Raw genomic sequence first — 23,902 nt, forward strand, 5'->3', positions numbered from 1 at the left:
ACTAAAGCAATCTCATGTGCACGTGGTTGATATATGTACGAATATGAAAATGGTTTTCGGTTGAAATTACGTTATACCGAATGTTTTCTGAAAAACAATGATACATCTTAATAATAATACTGTCCATCAAATGGGCCTTCAGCCAATTTGTCATTCAAAGTTTATGAAACAAAAAAAATCTAACATGAAATAGGAATTCGTACCATGTATGTACGAGTATATGTAAGTATCTTCTTTACTATTAGTAATTCTGAAGAACAATTAAAACTACACGTCTACTTCAGTTATATATTCAGAGACACATAAAGAAAATTGTCCAAAACAACATATGCCAAATTAAATATATATATATATATATATATATATATATATATATATATATATATATAACAATATAATATATAAATATAAATATAAAAACAAATTGTACAAAAATGTTAGTTTGCGAAATCGTCGTTAACAGTAATATTATAACTTTGTCAAGCACACGTGTACTAGGTGAGACGGTAACTAGGTTAGTTTAGTACCCCTTTGGGTTAAATGTCTAGCACTTCCTGCCGTGATAAACTATACACATACCTAGTATAATTAAATATTCTATAACTAAATTTTTAAATGGCAAAATAGTAAATATGTTAGAACCTCTTCGTTTGGAAAGTCACTTAAAAATCCAATATCAAATTTGCCTTTTGGATGAAAAAAAATCTTTTCTGTACCCATCATTTCATTCACATTTAAACAAAACCATAGGCAAGCACAGCTTCATCTTTGATTTCGGTGAACACGACTGGAACAGAGATAACCATATAACTAAATAGACGATTTTTGCACAAAAACTCCCTCGAGTGAAATATTATTATTAGACTTATAATTGCAATTTAATTATTTTGTGAAGTCAAGCCTAAACCAGAATCTAATTAATTTACGGGCAATAAATTTGGGTTTAGCCATCTATAAATTACTCACTGATCTGGAATAGGCGTAAGGTTGTCACAGTTGATTTACCCAAATAGAACGGTTACGTGTTACGTGACGTTTTCTCGTTTCATAATTTTATCTTTTATAGTATTATTTTATTTTATTTAATTATTAGTTTTTAGTGTCAATGTCCGTGTGACTGGAATATGTTGGTTATCACGATGGGCTAACTGACCTGTCTTTACATCCTTACTTATCATCCTTCACTGGTGCCCCGCCAGCGTATACCATTAGCGCAGGCGGTATTACCATTGCATTATTTATTTATTTATGGCAACAAACAGTCATTTACAAAAAAAAATAATACAATATAGAGTTTTACAACAATAGACCTTACAGTGCCAATAACAGTATTTTAAATATAGATTTATTATTCATGAAGTGCCATGGAAACACGCAAGAAATTTAGTAACAAATCTAAAGTACTAATATATATAATTATTATCATCCATTAAAAAAAAAAAAAACGAAAATCTCCTTGTCTTGCTTGCCCAGCGTGATGACTTATGGGCACAAACTCTCCAACAAAAAGAACCAATAAGGTGTGGCCCTCAATGTGAAAAGCGAAGGGCCTTACATGTCGGAAGGTATTGGAGAAAGCCTATATTCAGCAGTGGATACATACAGGCTGAAATAATGATATGAAATTTCATGATGATTGGTTTAGCCAATAAGGTGCCATAAGTAAAAAAAACTTTACAAAATACAATAATGTTAATAAAAAGTTCAGTTGTTGTAAATATGAATGACTCCAGATAGGATTAGGTAATTAGCACAGATAGCATTTAAAACAAATACAGAACAAAAGAAATACGATTTAAACAAATATATATATTTTTATGTTTGTTACCTCTTAACTCTGTCAGTTAATATATACAGATAAATCGATTCAGATTTGGAAAAATCTTTTTTTATCTAATTATATATACACTTACAGATTGGTTCCATATAAATTTCATCAAAATCGATTTAATACTTTAGTTTTTAAATAAAATAGCTGGAACGCCATTATTGAAACAGTTTTTTTTTTTAAAACACAATCTCTTTTTAATCTGAAAGGATATACTAACAGATTGCTACTATAGAAATATTACCAAAATCGATTTAGATGTTTTTTTAACCCGAAATAACGGGTTTTGCCACAATTTAAGTAGGTTTTTTTGTGAAATAAAATCTTAGAATCGAAAAAGAACCGGTCTCTCGCCTTCTAATTTTACCATAACCAAATTTGATTTTAATAACAAATATATAATACAATCAATTTCGATGATTCTATTTTTAATCAAAGGGCGTTATTCTGGTCTCCCGCATTCAAATTTTTATTAAATTTAAAAACGGTTATGTAAACAAAGATATTAGACTTACCAATATTTTAATCGAGCGAAACGACTCTTTATTGTAATGAAATCTGAAAAAAATAAATAGGTACGTCTAAATATCTAGAAAACAGAACCACGTTTCGTTTAATTATAGTACGTCATTTTGTTTACATTATAATATTATATAGTAGCCTTGAACATTGATTATGCATACAAGTGGAATATAAAACTTAAACTTAAAAAGTTACCTAAACTATAAAAAAAATTGAAATAAGTATTCATAACCATTAATACTTGTTTAATTTTTATAGAATGTGCCTAATAGCTTATTGAATTTAATTCGGGAAGTAGTTTAAAATAATGATATTGAAAACCTAGTTTAAATAAAAATCTTTGTTTTTTTTTATATAAATTAAAACTTTAATAAGTAACCTTAGTAACTTATAAATACATACGTTAGATTAGCTACAACTACATAGAAGCCAGGATTATAAATCAAACAAAAACTATCTATTATTTGTCATTAAAAAATAACAAACAAAATACAAATAAAGCATCAAATAAAAACCTAAATTTAGAAACGATCAGACGAGAAGAGAGGAACTGTAGCCAAAGAAATATTCGTTTTATGTTTATGAATTGTGGTCCCTAACACCAACTTTGATCTTATGGCTGAATAACTTCGTCAAACAGCTAAAAATTGTCCTGATTATAAAACAAACTCCTCGTTTTTATAAAAAGCAAAAGAAATCAGAAGTTTTATGTTTTTATTTACTAAATTACGTTTTACCTGCGACTTCGTCCGATTAACTGAGATAAAAAGTAGCCAATGTCCCATCCCAATAATAATATATAATACCAAATTTCTTGATGATTTATTGATCAGTTAAATAAAATAACAAAAAGTAACAAATTAATAAACCAACTCATTTTCATATTTATAATATTACCAGCGGTTTCGCCTATGTACTAAGAGTATATCCTATCTGTGTACCAAATTTCACTTAAATCTGTTCAGTAGTTTTTACGTGAAAATAGCAACAAATATCCATCCAAACATATATACTAATACTAGGATTACTAATGGATTAGAAATAGGTACAACAATTCCCCTACGAACTTGCAAAAAGGAAACGTGTAGATTATTTTCTATTCATGTAGAGGCACCTATTGAAGTGGTTGGGATTCCGTTTATTGTTTTCTAAACAACAATAGAGACAATCGTACTTAAACATTATAGGTAGGTATCCATTTAGTCAACACTACATACACAGTATGGGACTGTATTAAATAACGATATAGAAAACCACGGCTTTTATAGAATTTTTGTTGTGCTAAAGTACCAGCTTACTACACCAATATCATCATATCAGTCATTAACTGTCCACTGCTGAACATAAGCCTCCCCCATAACGGAGGTTTTGCAGTCGTTACCACGCTTAGCAGACGTTTGGCAACCGTAGTTAGGATTTGATGATGTTTTCAGAGGGATGCTACTGCTTGTCCTTCGATCAATAAATTCGCTTAGTCGTCTCTTACGACACTCACGGGAATGGAAGGGATGACCTATTCCATCTTACTAACTATATATCTACGTAGATAGAATGAAAACTAAAAAGAAAACCAAGGTAATAAATAATACAAAAAGTATAAACAAAGGCCTATATAGTTTCCAAGATATCAATCATAAAAGCAAAATATAAGATCTGATGCATGAAATAAAACGAATGGTAAGGAGAGAGTAACAATAAAAAGATAATAAATGTGATGAATGAGAGATGGATAATGAAATAAAAGACAAATATGGATATGCGAAAATGAGATGAATATTATACAAGTCCTGAAAAAGGTCCTTGGATATTATTAAATTATTAATATTATTAAATAACTGCAACCGCAAAGCAAAAAGAGTCATTTAATATATAAAAATAATATAAATATAAACAAATAACCATATATATAATAAAAATAAAATACTAGCATAAGTATAAAAACGATAAAAATATTTATTCATAACCCATGATTTTAAAGCAGATATGTTGAAACTGTATTACTTAATAATATTATTAGTACAGATAGAGTCTCTGACAATCAACGATTTTAAAAATTGAATTCAGATAGATACAAAGATATAATTCAATGTAATGGTAGGTCTTACACGAAACACGATGAACATAGAATACAACAATTTTATCTAAAAAAAAAACGGATAATTCCCAACAAATATAAAACTGTAAGTATAACTACAAAAACTAGTAGGCAAATTGGATAATAAAATATCGGTATGGTGTCCATAATAGAAACTTTGTAAAAAAATTAGGTATAAAGATATTTTATAAGGTATAAAGAAGTATAATAAAGCAAGTTAATTAAAATAGGTACTCCTACTCGTATTATTCAGATACAAGACAGATAAAATAATAGGCACAACTATTACTTATATAAATCTGCCTATAATGGGGATCTCTGATTTTCAAAACAATAAAAAAAAACTATCGTTTATTTTAAAACAAAAATCAGATTTCCGTGACAATAATGAAATGTTTTTATCATGGCAATCTTGTTTCTGTATTTATTATACATTCTAAGTAAAAGGAAATCATAACTTTTTATAGCAAAAGAACTACATTGCAAGACTTGACTCTTTTTTTACGTTTTATGTTTTTAATGGGTTTTCTTATTCATTTTAAGTAAAAGGAAATTGGTGCCATTACATTGTTTAGGAATGACAATAAAAATAAAAATAGGTACGTAAAAAACAAACAGATTTCGGAAGTACGCTAAAACATTCCGGGGTGGAAGTTCACGAGGTCATTGTCCCGACTTGAGGGTAAAGCATGAGCGTCATCAATCCCTCACATTTATTATGAACCACGTTATTTTATATCTATTGGAAGTTTAAGCGTTTCTGTGTTAGATTTGTTTAGGTATATGTATCATAAACAAATCTAACACAGACTTTCTATATATAGACATGTCAGAAAATTTCAGTACCTCCTTTTATCTGAAAACTAAGGTTTAATAACAATGACACCTAAAATATGAGTATTAATAGTTTTATAGGTACATATTACAATATTAGGTTTATTAGTTAATCAAAAATGATATTATTACAATTGCTATTTTTGCATTCCCTTTTCACTTTTGCATGTGGAAACTGAATAATTGAAGAGTTTGTATCACGAAAAAAATCAAACTACGAGTAGTTATTTTGTTTTCATAACTACTGAACCAATTTAAAATAATTTAAAAAAAAATTAAAATATAAACTTCTATGGAACCTGAATAAACATGAAAAAATACAACCGAATTTGAACCTCCTTCTTTTTGAAATTGGTTGAAAAAAGCGCGTCTGATATTGTCTTAGCAAAAATCAATTTAATTTAACAATCCCATTAGTATAAATCAAGCAGACAAACATTTATTTTCACATTTATACCATAGGTAAGAAAAAATTATCATCAGTAGCTACGGAAGTGAGAATTTAGATAGCGCCTCCTAAATTCATATATATGAACCTACTGTAAGTAAATCTGGACTTATTTCGATAGCCATCGTGACTATCATTATTATATTTATAATAAAAAATATTGTATGATCATGTAATCTCAAATTCTGTCTCAAGCATCTTTTATCAATTCGCTTTGCTTTCATTCGTAACAATAGCACTAGTGGAATGATATATTACGAGAAACGATGATGTCATTGACTCATTCATGCAAGAATCCGCGTTAATTTTAGAGAATAGCACGACAGACGTATATTGTCTCTCAATCACCTTTCGCTTTTATTGTTGACTAGTAAACTCCACAAACGTCGTTCTGTCAAAAGCTATATTGTGTTTGATGTCAATATTTAATTGAAATGTTTAAATTGGCAGGTAGATTTTGTATCGGAAAAAACCAAACGTGGATTTTTTTTCCAGTAATTTTCTCCTTCTTTATTCATAAGAATCTTCTTCAAACTTTAAGTATTATTTGAAAAAAAAAATACCAGAATGATCCAGACGTTCTCGAGTCTTGCGCTTAGATTCATTTTTATTTATTAAGAACAAATTAGACAAACGATTGGATTAGTAAAATAAGTGGTTATTATTAAGTAAACATAATAATATAAATGACAGTAGCCAAAATATAAGTGGAACAAATTATGAAACAACAGTTGATGTAAAACTATATCATCAAAAACATTCCATTTTAAATAATGGTGCCAAGTCTTGCCAATCTTTCGCTGTAAAATCGAGAAGTCATGTAGAGCCAATTTGCATTCTAGTGGTTTCTCTATAGTTGTAAATAGAATATTAAACTTGATACTTCATTTTCTCGTTTCGATATCTGAGTATAAATAATTAAAAAAAATATCGAAATTTAGAATATTTATTATATTCAAATATTCTAAATTTTATACTTACAAAAACTATAAATATAAAATATAGATATTTTTATCCTAATCCACACGTGTAAAGCTACGAATAAAAACTAGCATTATATAATACTCATCATTATATTTGACTTTCATTAATGAAAATTTTAGATAGTTCTCAATTTTTGAAATATTACGTAGTACTTATTTATGTTATCTCTGATATCAGTATCGATTCTAATATATATTGCGTAGATATCTTATAGGTGCCTACATCTATCGACTAACACGTATTGACGAGAAAATTAATATTGGTGGCGATCCCGAACAAAAAAGCCTTAATATAAATTTATGGAAGACGTGCCTCTAGCTAATTCGAGTAAAACTTTCTGCTAGAGTTCCAACGAGTGTCGCTATAAATAAACATTATATTTGTTCCCGGGAATCCATATATTTCATGATACTGTGACTTTTTACTTTACAATGATTAGTACTTGTCTACCTACTTTATAGTGTGTTTCAACAGAACATAATGAAACGGTAACTAAGTTTTGAAATTATCACATACTTAAATATTCACTATATGAAATTAGCAACAAATCGAAACATCCAATTAATTATTAGATTTTTTATTTGTACTAGTATTGGACATAAGCAAAGTGTCTTATGCTTGGGTCAATTATTCGTTGGTTTAAATTTTTATTAATTTCTATTGAAATAAATTATATAAAGCCAATAAATTAACCCATATCATAATAAGTACATCGGTATCGCATAACAGATGTCACATGAAAATGATAGTAAAGTTAGGTTATAATTATTCAGACTGTTTTTAAATAACTGATTATTATCTTTTTATCTAATTGATATTTGATATCTAATTTGATATCCTACTAATATCATAAAATGATAATCGTAAAAATCGTAAAAGTGAATGTTTATAAATGTGTTTAGATGTATTTAGATGATCGCGCTTAAATGGCTGAAGGGACTTGCATAAAATTTGTTGCACGGATAGGTCATATTCTAACTAAACATAACTAAACATAGGTAACTTTATAAAACGATGTACGTGCTAATTTTATAAATACGCATCGCATAAGATTTTTTTTCAGTATTGTAACCACACTGTTCTGAGCGTATACACAGACAATATAAATACGATCAACCTAAAAATGGACGTTGAATTAAATTAAATTTAGTATGATGATAAATTACCAGAACCAACATACAGGATACCTTAACATCGTAACAAATCATCTGATTCCCATGGGAAAGTAAAAAACCTCGCAAACAAAGACCGAGTACAACCGGAATAAAATAAATATAGCCGTCATAAAATGACAAAAATTTATTTTACAGTCGGATTTTCAGCCGACTTCAAACCGAAGGAGGTTCTCAATTCGGTTGTATTTTTTTGTTTGTTACCTCATAACTTCGTCAGTTATAAAAAGAATTGGAAATTTTTTTTTATCCGAATGGATACACTTAAAGATTCATCCCATAGATATTTTATAAAAAATAATTAATTAGTTTAGTTTTTAAATTAAAATATAATTAAAGTCTTTTTTTTTAAAGAATCTAAAATTATTTGTCACCTTGTCAAGTCCACTCATTTAGACAATTTTATTGAAATTAATATAAACATCAATAAACTAGCTTTTAAACATAAATTGCGCTCCAATTAAAAAAAGCCCGATTTAAAAACTTCATTCTGTTTTATTTATATTTCTCACTTTCCTTTCCTCTCACTAAACTTAACCTTGCTAGTTATCGTGTTTGAGTCATAGATTGTTTCATTTGCTCTTTTAATACTGTTAATTGTTTGTTGTAGTAATGTATGTTGTATTTATGTATATATTATAGTATGTATATATTTATTCATTTAACATATTATGTATGTGTTTATTTTAGACTAACTATATGTTTATACTATATGAATATATTAAGTATTACTTTCTATATTTCCTCAATTTAACAATGCATCACCTACTTATTTCTCGGTTTGCCTAATGGTTTATTGGTAAAAAAACACCATCCTGTGTTAAGTCCACCATATGTATGTACATATAGCGGACTTGACACAGGATGGACAGGACAATTAAACTTTATTGTACAGTGAAACTATGTAGTTTTACTGTGCATTAAAGTTTAATTAAATAAATAAGAATAAACTATACGTAATGTTTTTCCTTGTAATATAAAACTTTATTAAAATATATAACGAAGATGTTAATAATAATATATTCAATTTAAATAATTCAATAAACAACTAACAACAATGATATATGGGTCGCCATTTTACTATTACCTCTCTGACGACAACAATTGTTAACGCACATTCATGTTACGTTAAACAACAATTTACACTAATTACACGTGTAAATCTAAGTATACATTTAAAAACAAACGAAAGATTATATAAGTATCAAATATGTGTTATTTTTTTTTTCGTCATAGTCATACAAATAACACATTTTCTTTTCAATAAATCAAGATGAACGGCTAAAGAAACTTTATATTATTGAAATTTGAGGTGGTCACTTCATTTAATAGAGGATTGCAAGAACCTATCTCCATTATCGGTTGTCGGTTCTTCGAGCTGTGACCAGCCACTTCACCTTGCCTTCGGGATATGTCGGTTACTTTCGTTCTTCTGCGGATATCCTCAATTCGGATTCAATCACTCTCCATAAGTCGCTAAGTAACTTGAAGCTTTTGCATATGAGCAACCATATAGTGACTCCGTAGGTCATCACTAGTAACACACAATGATTAAAGTTTCTTCCTCTTCCCTCATTTTCTAATTTTCGTCTTCAAATTAAAGTATTTTGGATGAGACATGGCGTAGTTTTCCAAGGACTGTCCAGAAACTCATACTTACACAATAATTACATGTCTCTTTATAGTATTTTCTTAGTTTTAATGAAATATTACACATAGATAGACACTAATCTTCGTAAAAAACTCAACATACGTAATATTCAAGAATATTACGTAAAATAGTCATAAATATTAAAAGAGTCATTATTCATTTTTGTGTTGTCTTGGATATATTTACATAGATCTTGGGTTTACCAGTGTTATTTGATTATTCAGCTAGATTTGTAACAGTTTATGTATCCTATAGAAACGAAATAGGTATAATCTGTCAAGCAGAAAATTAAAGCTAGTCCCTTAATTTTCCGCTTGATAAATCATATTATTACTTTTTATATACCTAACTATATTTAGTACATAAATACAATTATTGTTGTAAATATAGTTTTATAATATCTTAATATCGATTTATATGTATAGAAAACTACAGTATTAACGAGTGACATAGGTTGCATATTATTTTTAAAAATTCTATTTGCACACGCAAATTCGGGTCGGATCCCTAATTCAAAATAAAATGTATAAATGTTTTGATACTTCTTAATCATACTCGCTTAAATTGCTGAAAAAATTTAGATGAAAAAGTATAAAATTGGTTACATACACACTTTATAATATAAATCATCATCATCTTTGTAAGAAAAATTTACTAATAATTTGGCTTTTGCAAAATAACATAAGTCAAAATACGTAAAAAAGTTTTGATATCACCATATTCTTACGTGCCCAGCAAACAAATTAGTATAGGAAGTCCTACATTTTTTATTGTTACCCGGCATTATAATGTCTTTTGGAAAAATATTTTGTTTTATTAATAGTGCAGTAAAAAAATGTTAGGGATTTTGGCTTCACCTGTATAGAACACTATCCTACATTAACACAGGATTATTTTTATACGACTATCCAAAAAAGAGATGTAATGTTTTTTTAGAGTTTACGTAACATATGTATGTGGTATATTATTGCTATATGTAATAGTTGCTATTAGTAAATCCCTTCTCTCCCGATTTTAAAGTTATCGATAGACTCCATACATCATCTCGAGTGATACTGATTATCAGTTTGTTGGAAATAATTCTTTTTTTTTTTGCAGGGCAGCTGTATTTTTTAATTTTTGCAGCAAAATGTATTTGTTATCGTGAATCATATGGGCAAAACAGCGTAAAACATCAAATGTTTTATAGTTTCCTTGTCGAAGACACATGGCTACGTTATCGATATTACTGGTTACATTCAATTAATCAGTTCTCGTAAGTAATCCGTTTGTTTATCCCAAGATCCAATAAACCAGATATATAAATACTGAGAGATGAGGAATGGAACGCACACATATGACATGTTTGCGTTCCATTTCTCGTTCCACGTAAGTTCCGATATTTTAATGGTTCTAAGCAATGCGCTTGGCATCTTTTGAAGTTTATCCTAAATCAAGCAGACAAAACCGCGTGATGCAGTCAGTGTAATTAATCAAGAATGGTCTATCTGTGTTATTAATAGTAGCCTTGTAGACCACACGTGACTATATTATTGATATTACTGGTCGCATTTGGTTTAATCAGATATCATAAGCAAGCTGTTTGTTTGTCCCGAAACGCAATAAACCCTATATATAAATGTTTTATGTGAACGTTCCATTCCACGGTCCACGTTACGATTCTGATGTTTTAATGGTTTCTTAGTAATGCTCTTGTTATCCATTGGCATGTTCTAAAATGACATAAATGTCCTGTTAGCTATTATTCACTTAATATTTATATAAATTTGTGAAATGAATATTAATAAATACTAATGGTAATTCTAACATTAAAATAAAATTCAAATTAAAATAACTTAAAAGAACAAAATTTTAATATATACATAATACAAGAAAAAAAAATAATCGCCATAATTAAGACCAGGATAAAAAAGACTAGCTTCTTTTTTACCTTTTTGACCTCAAATAAAATGGGAGTACAAAATCATCATGATGATTGCTTAGGCTATTAAAACGCTAAGAGAACTAGTACCTACTACTCTTAATTAATAGAGCTTCATCATATCGGCCTTTAACTGTCCTCTGTTGAACATAAGCCTCATAAGTTTTGCCAGTAATTGCCACGCTGGGCAGGCGAATTGGCAACCGCAGTTAGGCTTTGGAGACGTTTTAATAGGGACGCTACTGTCCATCCCTCGTCCTTCCTCAATCGCCTCAAAGGGTGTCTTATGAGGCGATTGAGGAAGGGACAAAAAAAAGGGGGTGACCTATTCTATGCCGGATCCACATGACAATAATATAGCATAATAGAGCCTAAATAAATAAGGTTTTTTAACAAATATTTCAAATATAATATCGTATTGAAATCGATTCATTCATTTAGTAAAGCTGTAACTAAAATAGAGATGCAAATACTGCTACAAACTAAAGGTGTCTTGTCAAATAAACAGTAATAATAGGGATTTAAACTAAAAGGTACCTAAACTGGTAATGGCACTCAAAGAGAAAAGGAAGGTCGATAAAACTATTGTGAGAGAAAATTGGAACGTCGGACCTAATGATTCAAGATTTTGTTCCGTAAAAATACGATTCAAATAATGGAATAATTATAAAATTGGCAGGATAGTAAATTTTATCGATTACAAAAATAAATTTCAATATAGGTTTAGAATACTCATAAAATAAGCATAATAAAAACACAGGCAAATAAAAAATCTCCTTTTTCAAATCACTGAAAAATAAATACAAATTACTTGTAAGTTATTAAATCAGATGAAATTTTGATAAGTTTTGCATTAAAAAAATAATTCAGGATGTTTCAGGATTTATTTAAAGTCAAGTATATTGTTACTTGACTTAACTGATTGTCACATTCAAACAATGAAAGCTTTCATAGTGTCTAATATCTACTTGAACGCCACGTTCAGTGGTGAGTCGTCTGTCTTTCCTCACAGTCTGAATTGCGGCCTTGGAATTAAATTTTAAGATAACCTTACACAGACGATTATGCCAAAATATTGTCATTAATTAAACTTAATGTTGTTGTAATGAATTATAAGTATTATTAAATAATAAATTACACTAAATACCTACAAAGATGTTTTTTCCACTATTTTAAATGTTGTTGGCCTCATTACAGTATAATGTCAACATCATTTATATATTACAAAACATAATGTAGTTAATATACACAAATATACATTTATAAACTCTATTATTTAACTACAAGTACTAGTAGAAAATTGTTTATGTAATTAATAGGAGAAAATGCCTGTGTGTTTGATATGTCTTTATTTGTATTGTATTTACTTTTATCCGTTTCCAAAATTAAAATTTTATTTGACAAAAAATGGACACTTTGAAAAATGGATAATTTTTTTGTGAGATTAATATAAAACAGGATAAGAGAGTTCACTTCTGCCTATCGTAAAAATATCATTAAACTGGATATAGTAGCTCTAATCAAATCTCAATGCGATAGAAGACTTTTTTTTAACAAAACTAATTGTTTATCGTATCTTATTTCATAATAATTAATTATTATTTAATAGCTACTTCACTCGATATTTTAACAGTTTCTGTGTACGCGTCGTATTTTTTGGTACTTACTAGCGAGTTACTATTTCCGATGTCTTGCCCTACTTTGAAACATGGCGATATTACCAACACGACCTAATTACGAGTACATGTCACAAGTAGGTACTAATAAAACGAACGACATCAAGCAACACACCAAACATATGAACGGCTTACTTCTGCAAAGATTTTGATATTTATAAGTACAGCATTCATCCCTTATATGAGGCAGAGACAGTCATGGTCATAAGTTTCATCTTGTTACCCTTTTCCAAGAAGATTTGTATATAATTTATAAAGATTTGTATAATATCATATACAATATTTAAGTAACATGAAGGCTATAATAACTCGGAACATAAATCATTTATATTAATAGTACTTTTCTTAAAATTAGAAGAATAAAAGACTAGAAACAAATCTGCAACCATTTAAATCATAAAGTAAACACGAGAATAAAGAAATGATGAAGAAGTTATGATTCACTAATCACGTTTCTGGTGCCAAGCGCCATTGTAGGTAGGTGTTTTCACTGGCCATACGCGTAACTGTGTAAAATCATTGTTAAAACAGTCGACAGCAAAAAGAACAGAATCTACTTCGATCTATGAGCGAATTCTGTTTTTCATATTTTGGTTTTATTTAGTTTTTAATTTTTCTTTATAAATTAGTAATACAACAGTATTGATTTCATGTATAAATAAGTACCAAACTGTGTCCAATGACAAAAATATACTTCAAAAGGAGTTTAAGCTCCTTGAAAGTATGTCTTTGTAATTGGACCAAAAACTAACGAAACTTACAGAAGTTTTGTAAAAAAGTGGATATTAAAATCTTGTAAATATTATAAATATTGACAATAAACAATTTTCTGTAAGATACCAGAAATAGTTTAAGAGCGTACGCAGTTGGACGTACAAAATAAAACTATTTGTAGAAAATAAGTCATAACTTTCGAGAACTTGTCAAGAAAAATAAAGAACAATCAACAAACAGAAAAAAAAGATACTTCTTTTGACAAGTTAGAAAACAACACTACAATATCGTAGGTACTACATGCATACATATCCGTCACGTCCAGTCTGTCTCTTTTATGAGAAGAGAGAAACAATGTCTAAATAATATTATAAGTACGAAAGTTTATACCCATAGATGGATAGATAGATGAACGGATTGATGTTACTCTTTCACGCAAAAACTACCGAAGGGATTTTAATGAAATTCAGTACACGGTTTGTCTATATCCTAATTTAGCATATAGCATATATTATGTACTGATTCATGCGGAAAAAGTCGGGGGACATAGGTAATGTTCAATATTTACGAAAATCTGTTTGTGTACTTTTGTATAGACAAAAGGCGTTTTTTTTTAAAACCCACTGATGAACTATTGTTATTAATACTATTTTATGTAAACGTTTATCTTTCATGAGTTTTGCTGTAATATCGGAGCTGAGATATTTGAGTTAGTAATCTCGAAAATGTCTTTAACGTATACAACACCTATGTAATTTGTAATAGATTTTAAAAGATTATTGCATTAACAACGCCGAAGCGCCGTCCTCTCCTATTTGGTATTGCAGGGCACTTTCAGAGAATCAATTTGCTTTTAATGACAGGAAACCTATTAAGTTCGAGGGCACAAAGCTTAATTACAATGGGGCTAGCGTCTATAGTAATAATGTTGGTTTACTTGACAGGAGCTCTACGGACAAGAGCAATGTTGAAAATTAAAATAATGAAGTTGGTATACACATAGTATATGCACAGGTATTTATATTGGAAAAGGACATAGACAACTATTTATCCCGATTAATCAATATATCCCCCGCATTCGAATAATTTCGCCGTGTAAGTCCCGGCATAGAATGGACTCCTTCCTTTTCGGTGGGTGTCGTAAGAGGCGACTAATATACTCCCATATGAAAGAGGAATGAGCAGCAGGATCCCTTTTAAAACATTAGTAAAAGCCTAACCGCGGTTGCCAACCCGCCTGCCAAGCGTGGGTCCTACTGGCAAAACTCCCATTATAGGGAAGGCTGATGTTCGGTGGACAGTTCAGTCGCGAATAAAAATTAATATTAAATAAGTATTACTGAAATAATATAGTTTAATAAAAAAAAACTTATGATGTGCTTTTAAACAATCTACACAATATGGTATAATGGACCACCAATAAATTGCAGTTTCTCTGAATTACGAGTATACTAATATAATAAATGTAACAAATTGTATAAGTTCGAATATTTGAATCTATTTATTGAATATATCTTTAAAAATGTATATTAGCTAGTGTACATTACTGGATATACATTATAATTTTTCTTTTAAGAAAATTTTAAGTCTTTTTTTCGGAAAACCGCAAAATACAAGTATTGTTAAATCAATACACACAATAATCTATTATCCGTTAATCTGCTGAAACCAAACATGTGGATAGAGATATGTCTATTTTAATCACAACTTTTATTATAGAGATCAAAGCTTTGCCAATCAAACACGCCCACGCGTAATTTCAGAATACAGTGTTAGACTATTACACAAATTTAATCTCAAACCCAAATGGCATAAACAAAGATAATGAGCAATTTAAAAAAAAATACTAGCCCAACAGACGTCCCGTCCAAATTCTAAATTCTTTTTATTAAGCGGACTACTCGTATTGTTAACATTTTAAAAAATAAATCAAAGATTGTGCGAGTACACGAATAAATCCAATTTCACCATGTCCGTTCACATTAATCTCCGAAATTGCTTTATTTATTTTTTTTTTAAATATATATTGTTTACTCTAACTTGAGAAATATGATAGTTTTATCCTGAAGGAAAAAATTAACCTGGTAGGTAGCAGTAGCGGTAAAACGATGTTTGTTGTGTCAGCCACTATTTTATATAAACAAATTTAAAGAGCAGGGAGAAAAGGGATTGTTCGTAATGAGGATTAACTGCCCCCTTGTTAGCAATATACTTTATCAGGTCGACCTCTACGCGGTACCCTTCTGAAAACCATCGTGATTAATTCTTGTGGAATTCGTCACGATAGGCTTACTGACTTGTTTACATCCTCACCTATCATCTCTCACGGCACTCCCCATTGTATAAGCGTAAGCAGGGTAACCATTTCATTTCCATCCATTAAAAAATCTAAAGAACAATATATTCAAACTAAATAACCCGACGCAAGTTCTGTCCAATAATTTTTCATTAGCATAAAATTTTAATAATAAAAAAAATACTTGAGACATATATACAAATAATACAATTGAATGGAAAACTCTTCTCTCACTGGCTCAGGACTATTCCTTGTGATAGTCTATGCGTGAGGCCTATGTTCAGCAGTGGACAGATAACGGCTGATATAATGATGATGAATCAGCTTGTCATTTATATTATAATGTAGCAGAATAAACAATCGAACGATCAATTAGTTAACAAAAGTAATTTATTAGTGTTATCATTTAACAGTTTATTATAAATCAAGCATAGCAGAAACTAATTGTGTTAACAGCTTTCATTATCAGATACTTATGAATACGTACCTATCTCGTGAAATCAGAAAATTCTTACGAAAAGGGCCTTTCTTTACAACAGCCTTTATTCATTTCACCATTATAGTAATAGCTCCTTTTAGATGACAGGGCTATTTCAAACAGATTCCTATTTGGGGTTGACCTACTATTTTGTACTATGGAACTAGGATAGCCTCTTTTGAATTAATTCAATACCCAGCTCTATATATTGTAAATAAATTTCAACTGCTTTAACAGCATAAATTTATTTGTTAATTATACCCACTATTTGGTATACGTTATGTACTCTGTTACTTATGTTTAAACATTTTCACAAAAGCAAACAAGATAGGATACGTAATAGTTTTTGAATGCAGCTTCTGTAAACGAATTAACATTTAATAGAGAGAGATAACTCTATATAAATAAAACAAATTCGGATTAGTTATACCATTTATAACTCCAAAACAGTTGGTTAGATTTTGATGATCTGTGGTTTATTGGATTCGTCTTCGCCCCGAATAGCAAAATAACTAATTAAAAGAATAAACAATTAAAATATCCGGAAAATTTCACGTTTAACTAAAATATAGAATATAATATAAATAAAATATAGAAAAAATTATGTTAAAATGTTAGACGATACCAAGTTCGCCGGGTCAACTAGTAAAATAATAAAGCAAATGAAATTTCGTCTTTAATTGATGACAAAAGATTAATTTGCATTTTACTTTATATTCAATTATATAGTATAATAGTCAACTACACTTCTTTTTAACTTTATTAAATGAATATAATTTATCTTAATGTAAAAGTTAAAAAATGAGGTGTCATCGTAACTTTAGATATTAAATGGGGCATTAAAGAATACGGCTAAAATCCTTTAATCCCGTTGTGATGGGAGGGTCCACATTTTTCGTAATATAAACCTTAGCTTATTTGAATATCAAATTACGTAAAGACCCTTATCATTCTATTTTATATGGATGACTGTGTATTGATGTCAGAAAAAAGTAAACATTGAATAAAATAATCATTACGTTCTATGACGCGCGAATGATAATCGCAATAATCCTAATAATATTAAATACCACTATGATGGTTACATAAATACTAGAACTATCTAAGCGATTTGTAGTACTAATTCGATTAATATTACAAATCGCTAGTATTGACAGAATTCTATAGATTTGTATAGATTAAATATTATTTTAATAAAATTGGCTACAATATTTTTTTCAACAAACAATTCAATTTCACATACCTATTTATTTCTTTTAAAATTAAGGAAGATCAACAATATCTAAAACAATTCCAAATTTAAAAATTGATAGGAGCTGCCATATTTGCTATAATATAACAATATAAACAAGGATGGACAATTTCCGCCATGATATATATATATATATATATAATAAAAAAAATTCAACTTCAAGAAATCAGTCTGATCTGTGAAAATTTTAATTTAATTACTTGCAACACTGAAAAAAAATGTGACAAATTGAGTCAGCCAAATGTCAATGTTAACTAACTAAATTTTAACAAAAGGAAATAAATAATATTTTATAAATATATAAGATATATATAATAAATTTTGACTAGGTTTTTAACGCTTGATGCTCTATCTTTGTATTCTAAAATCAAAGCCTAGCACTTTTAAATATTCTGTCTATAGTAGGTAAGGTATGTATTTATTATTATTTTATGTTTCTGAAAAATACAGTACTTTACTACTTAAAGTATACTTACAATTATTTTAAGTAATTCGGACAATAACCTTTATTTTTCATTGTTTACTGACACATGTTTAAACAATTGGTTGTTGTATGAGTGAACATCGATGATGCTAACACATTTTTGTACCTACACGTAATGAATTTAATCACAATCTAACATTTTAACGAAGTAAGTACAACTTTTTTTTTTTTATATAAAACTTAGAATGGCAAACAAGCTGACGGCCCACCTGATGGAAAGTGGTAACCGTCGCCTATAGACATGAGCAGTACCATGGACATAACAGAGTATACTGTTTCGCCCATGATACCCCCCATGCGTTGCCATTCCTGAGGACTCAGGTGTTATTCCTCTGTACCCAGTAAATTCACTTACTTAATAATATTTAACTTAATGCAATAATGTAATACCTTATAGTAATATAATATATCTAACTATAAACATAGCAAATATTTATTGGCCATAAAATAATTTCACATGATAAGCACCACAGTCATGGGTATGGAATATATAAGATTTTATACAACAAAACAAAACACTAACGTCAATCGTGACAAAATCAGTTATTTTGATTCAAAAAATACTAGTAAACTAGTGAACCGAATTTGATAAAAATTTGTGACACCAATCTGAAAAAATATTTTTTAAAATCAATTTATAAATGACGAAGTTATGAGATAACAAACATAAATACAACTGAATTGAGAACCTCATTCTTTTTTTAAGTCGGTTGATAAAAGTAATCTACCAATAGCGGGTAGAGTATACGTATCCAAGAAGCCAATACCGGAACCTAAGTCTTGCTTTGTTTAAAGCGACTTTAAGTTAGAACCTGAATTCTCTTGTATTTTGTACTAAACAAAATACAAGAGAATTCAAGAGTTACGTGGTATATTAGTCGATTCTGAACTGATTCGATAATTGTTTTTGCAAACTAAAGCATTGAAATGATTGATCGTCTTGTCGAACAAATAAAAAAAATAAGAGTATTTAGTCATCGAATCAGTACGAAAAATTATGGATGCAACTCATAGAAATAATAAAATCGTACTTATATAGATAGATATATACATACAATTTAAATTTTTAGAAAATAAGGGGGTATAAAATTCATAAGAACTAAAACCTCCTACAAACCTAGTCAAATAACTGGAGTGTTTTACAACCAATTGAAAATTTAACACGAAATAGATAAAATACTTCGACAGCTAAAACAGGTTTACTAGACGTTTAGCATTTTTTTAAATAAGGGACTGAATAAAAAATTGGGTCGATAAATATAAAATAAAATTAAGTCTTCTCCTATACTATCAGTTCGATGTCGTGATGGTTTTAGAAATTTTAGTTGATTTTCGATTCATGTTTCTATGGAGTAAATACTCAGTTCTACTGGATGAATACTTCCTCAAAAATGCTAATGTTTTCGACTTCACCTTTACAGAAATTGTTCAACACGATGTTCATTGATTTTACTTGACAATTTTAACATCGTATTAAATATTTTAAGACAATCGCTTTCGTGAATAAAATTAACATAATTATGCTAAGTTATTACGTAATTATGTCTAAAATTCAGAAAATTCACAAAAGAGCTTGTTCTAATTTAATTCAAGATTGGGTGTTCTGGGTTCTACACATAAATATTTAGTTAGACTCTTCGAGATTAGTGTCTATCGCTTTTATTTTGATAGCTTTTCTTTTATATATATGATTTTATAAATAATATATTAAAATAGATTCCGGTTCGTATCTGGCTCAATAGATATCCTGGCAATCCAACGTGAAAATGCCGCAAGTATCATGGGGACCTTTGGGTCGGGCACGGATCATCATCATTAAAACATTATTGCAAAATATCATTATAAAATATGTTTCATAAAAAAAAGGAAAAAAATAGAATGTAATAATAATCTTTTTTCTTTATTATTCTTAGTTTTCAAGAAATTACAGAATATTATATTCATTTTTAAAATAGAAATTATATACGATAAATCTTATAAATCAGTCTTCTTTCGTTGCCCTATATTCGACTTCAATTATTTTCCATTTGTAAACTAAATAATTTTCTTAGAATTATTTTTACCATCTTTCAGGCAATATTCAAATAAAATTCAAAGAATATTGTTGCAGATAAAGAATCTTAGGTTCTCCGGTCAAATTAAATTACAGGAATGACATGTGTCACGTTTGCGATTGTTGTGTGATACAAAGGTAAGATATATTATTAGGTACATGTATAAGTCTTTTGTTGTGAAGATGAATGGAACAGTCGATACATTTACAGAATTATATACTATGTTTATGCAAATAGACTTCGTAATTCTGGGACAAACTTCGTGATGTCGTCAAGACTTCCAAATGTAATAGGTACTTATAGGCATACGACAAATAACCTTTTTGCTTCTAATTTGCAACATAAGTGTGAAAATGTTTTATTAACGTAGTTAGTTCCTTTAGACGAGTTTTGTTATAATTAGAGAGGTACTGTTGTAACACATCAATATTAATATGTACTACAAATACGAAAATAACTGTCTGTCTGCTTGTTTATTTTTATATAACCTAGAATGACAAACAAGCTGACGGCCCACCTGATGGAAAGTGGTGACCGTCGCATATAGACATGAGTAGTACCATGGGTATAACAGAGTTTACTGTTTCGCCCATGATACCCTCCATGCGTTGCCATTCCTGAGGACTCAGATGTTATTCCTCTGTGCCCTATAAACTCACTGCCATATCCCACCCTTCAAACCGAAACATAGCCATGCAAACACAATTGCTTCACGGTAGAAACACGAATGGGACATAGGTGCTTGGCCCTGTCCCATTCCTGTTTGTGTGTGCAAAGTGCAAACGACTTTTGTACAAAGTTTCTGTTTTGTTTGTTTAATTTTCATAGTTTATTTATTTTTATAACCACTATGGAGATATTTTGGAGTCTAACTAGGAATACGGCCATTTTTTAATAATTACAAAGTACTACCTAATTTATACCTAAGTGAAGGTAGTTATGTGTAAAAGCCACTTTAGAATTTTGAACACGATTTTTTTATTGTTTGAGAGGCAAACAAGCAGACGGTCCACCTAATGGATAGCTGTTACCGTTGTCCATGAACACTAGCAGCACAAGAAGAACTGCTAGTGCGTTGCCGGCTTTTTAATATTTGTAGGCACGTTTTAGGGAGAAGTATTTTGTTCTTAATTAGGACTAACAACCATCAAAAGAGAATATAAACTTAATGGTTAATATAAAAAAAATATATAAATGACTATGGTTTTCTGCGAAATCTCTACTTTTAATTTCATTCTCAATTTCTGTTATGTAAAGTTGTTATGGAAATAAATTATAAATGCAAAATACGAATAAAGTCACGGATGGAGCTTGACAATAAACAGATCGTAGGAGGTACTGGCTGACTCACGCATAATTTGTTGATGTTGCTCATTTGAGTGTCATAACCAATAACTGAAGCTAACAGTCACGTGAAACAAATAGAAAACATGTGTCGGTGTTTACGATTCCTGGTGTCGAATAATAACAAAGTGACAAGGAAATTTTGGCAGATAGTATATAGTACAATACTATAAAAAATATTTCAGTCCTGACAAAACATACCAATGAATGACTGGATATTTCGTGGACACTATTACATTGAAAATATTTTCTATCTTCACGCCAAGTACCTTATGAAGTAAGCAGAGCGAACCGACTGTTAAAGACCTCTATACTTACATACATCTCTTGCTTCCAACTTGCATAAATCGTCTCATGCACATACGGTGGTTCCGGAGATTCTCGACTCCTTCAAAAACAAGTGAATTTTGTTTCGCAATAAAGAGATTTTGGTTCCGCAATACCAACCTAACAAAAAAAATATAAACAAATTACATCTTTTTCTTCTGGAACCTACTTTATAATTACAACTACTTATACTAATTAAGATTTATTTTATTGCAGATTCTGATTTTATAGCAGATTTAATTCCGAACTGCGTGGTCATCACGTCGGGATTAAAATGAACGATGCCTTTCGGTCAAAGTAACTCATCTCTTTTATAATAACATTGTATACAGTATAAAAAGCCGCGAAATATTGAAATTAACGAAACTAACTAATTCTGTCGTTTTATCTCTACTAGATTCAATACTTTTAGCTTAAACTTTTCCTATAAATACCCACTTTGATTACCTGAGATAGAATGTAACCTCTATATGAAATTGCGCACCTGTGTATATAAGCTATCTCGTACCAAATCCCATTTATCTCTATATCCACTGTATAGATAATATTATCTGTGTACTCGTCGAGGATGTAGTGCTCTGCGTTTCTATACATACACACATGTTACATTATTATTGTTAATATTTGAGTAGATACGTATAAACCTATTGACTTGATTACGAAGTCAAATTAGTACCTAAATATGCTAAGATATAATGCAGCTAATGTTAAATAAACCCTTAAGGTCTATTTTAAATTCCAAGTATAATATTTCACGTAAATCGAAACTGTCTACGTATTAAAATATACCAATCTAATAAATCGAGAGTCAAGATTTCAGAATACAGTCTCACTTTCAATAAAACAACGATGTAAGTACAAATTTTGGATTAACGAGTTTTTATGAAATATCGACTTAAAAGAACAACTTTCATTATTTATGAAAATATAGTCCTATTCCTTGTTGTTTCGTAATTTGGTTTTAACACCTGTTTTTTTTTTCAGGTCGGTAGGTAATTTACTAAAATTCATTTACTTACTGATATAAACATTCTTAAGATGTAAATACTTAATGTATTTACATCTTAAGTTATATTTAAAATGTCACGACTCACGATGACGGGTTGAAATATCTTCCTGATTGATAAGCCATTTATCGTCGTAAGATTTGTTTACCAAACATTTTATAATACGATTGTTTTTAGCTTTACTTATATACAAATGTAGTATACTGGTTTGCCTATAATACTCCATAGTATGTAGGTAGGTATACAAAAAGCGTATCACTATTGACATTTTATAATTGAATAATAAAATCTATTTAAGATAATTGATTTTGCGATATAGAGAATCGCATATAAGATTTTGTTGTAGAATCAAACCTCACAAAACCTTACAAATTTTGTATACCAGAAAGGCATTTTACTATTGTACCTAGAAATTATAAATTTTACAATAGATAGAACTGTTTACACTCTATTCAAATATATATAATTTAAAGCATCTTTGAATTATATTTTTATGATAACACATCTCACACTAACATTATAAATGCGAAAATAAATTTGTTTATTACCTTATAGCACCTTTAACATATCCTAGTCATGCGGACAAAGTTGCGGATAAATGTTAGTATTACTATAACTCGGTAATTTCAGAAAAACTTTTCTTATTAGAGTCCTTATCAAAATGGACAGAACAATCATAATAAATATATGTCATTAGACAATAGTAAGTCAAACCAAACATATACCCATACCCTATTTTCATTTGTATGTAAACAAAGTAATTAGATACTTTTTGCGTGTACACTTCTGAATACCATACTCGTATTTCATATTTG

The 23,902-nt window shown here is 29.3% G+C and overlaps 1 protein-coding gene across 6 annotated transcripts in view; it reads right to left on the reverse strand.

The window, feature by feature from the left end:
• Positions 1-23,902, reverse strand: part of LOC128202038 (dual 3',5'-cyclic-AMP and -GMP phosphodiesterase 11-like) — a 177,013-nt gene that overhangs the window by 134,021 nt on the left and 19,090 nt on the right. For 3 of the 6 annotated variants that reach the window (XM_052900872.1, XM_052900870.1, XM_052900865.1), the window contains exon 2: positions 2,344-2,386. The exons of the other annotated variants lie outside the window; for them this stretch is intronic. The gene's annotated coding sequence lies outside the window, so the exon portion shown is untranslated. The remainder of the gene's footprint in view (positions 1-2,343; positions 2,387-23,902) is intronic. 6 annotated transcript variants of the gene reach the window in all.

The sequence above is a fragment of the Galleria mellonella genome, unplaced genomic scaffold (assembly GCF_026898425.1).
Source record: "Galleria mellonella isolate WM207_F2 unplaced genomic scaffold, CSIRO_AGI_GalMel_v1 utg718, whole genome shotgun sequence".
NCBI lineage: Eukaryota > Metazoa > Arthropoda > Insecta > Lepidoptera > Pyralidae > Galleria > Galleria mellonella.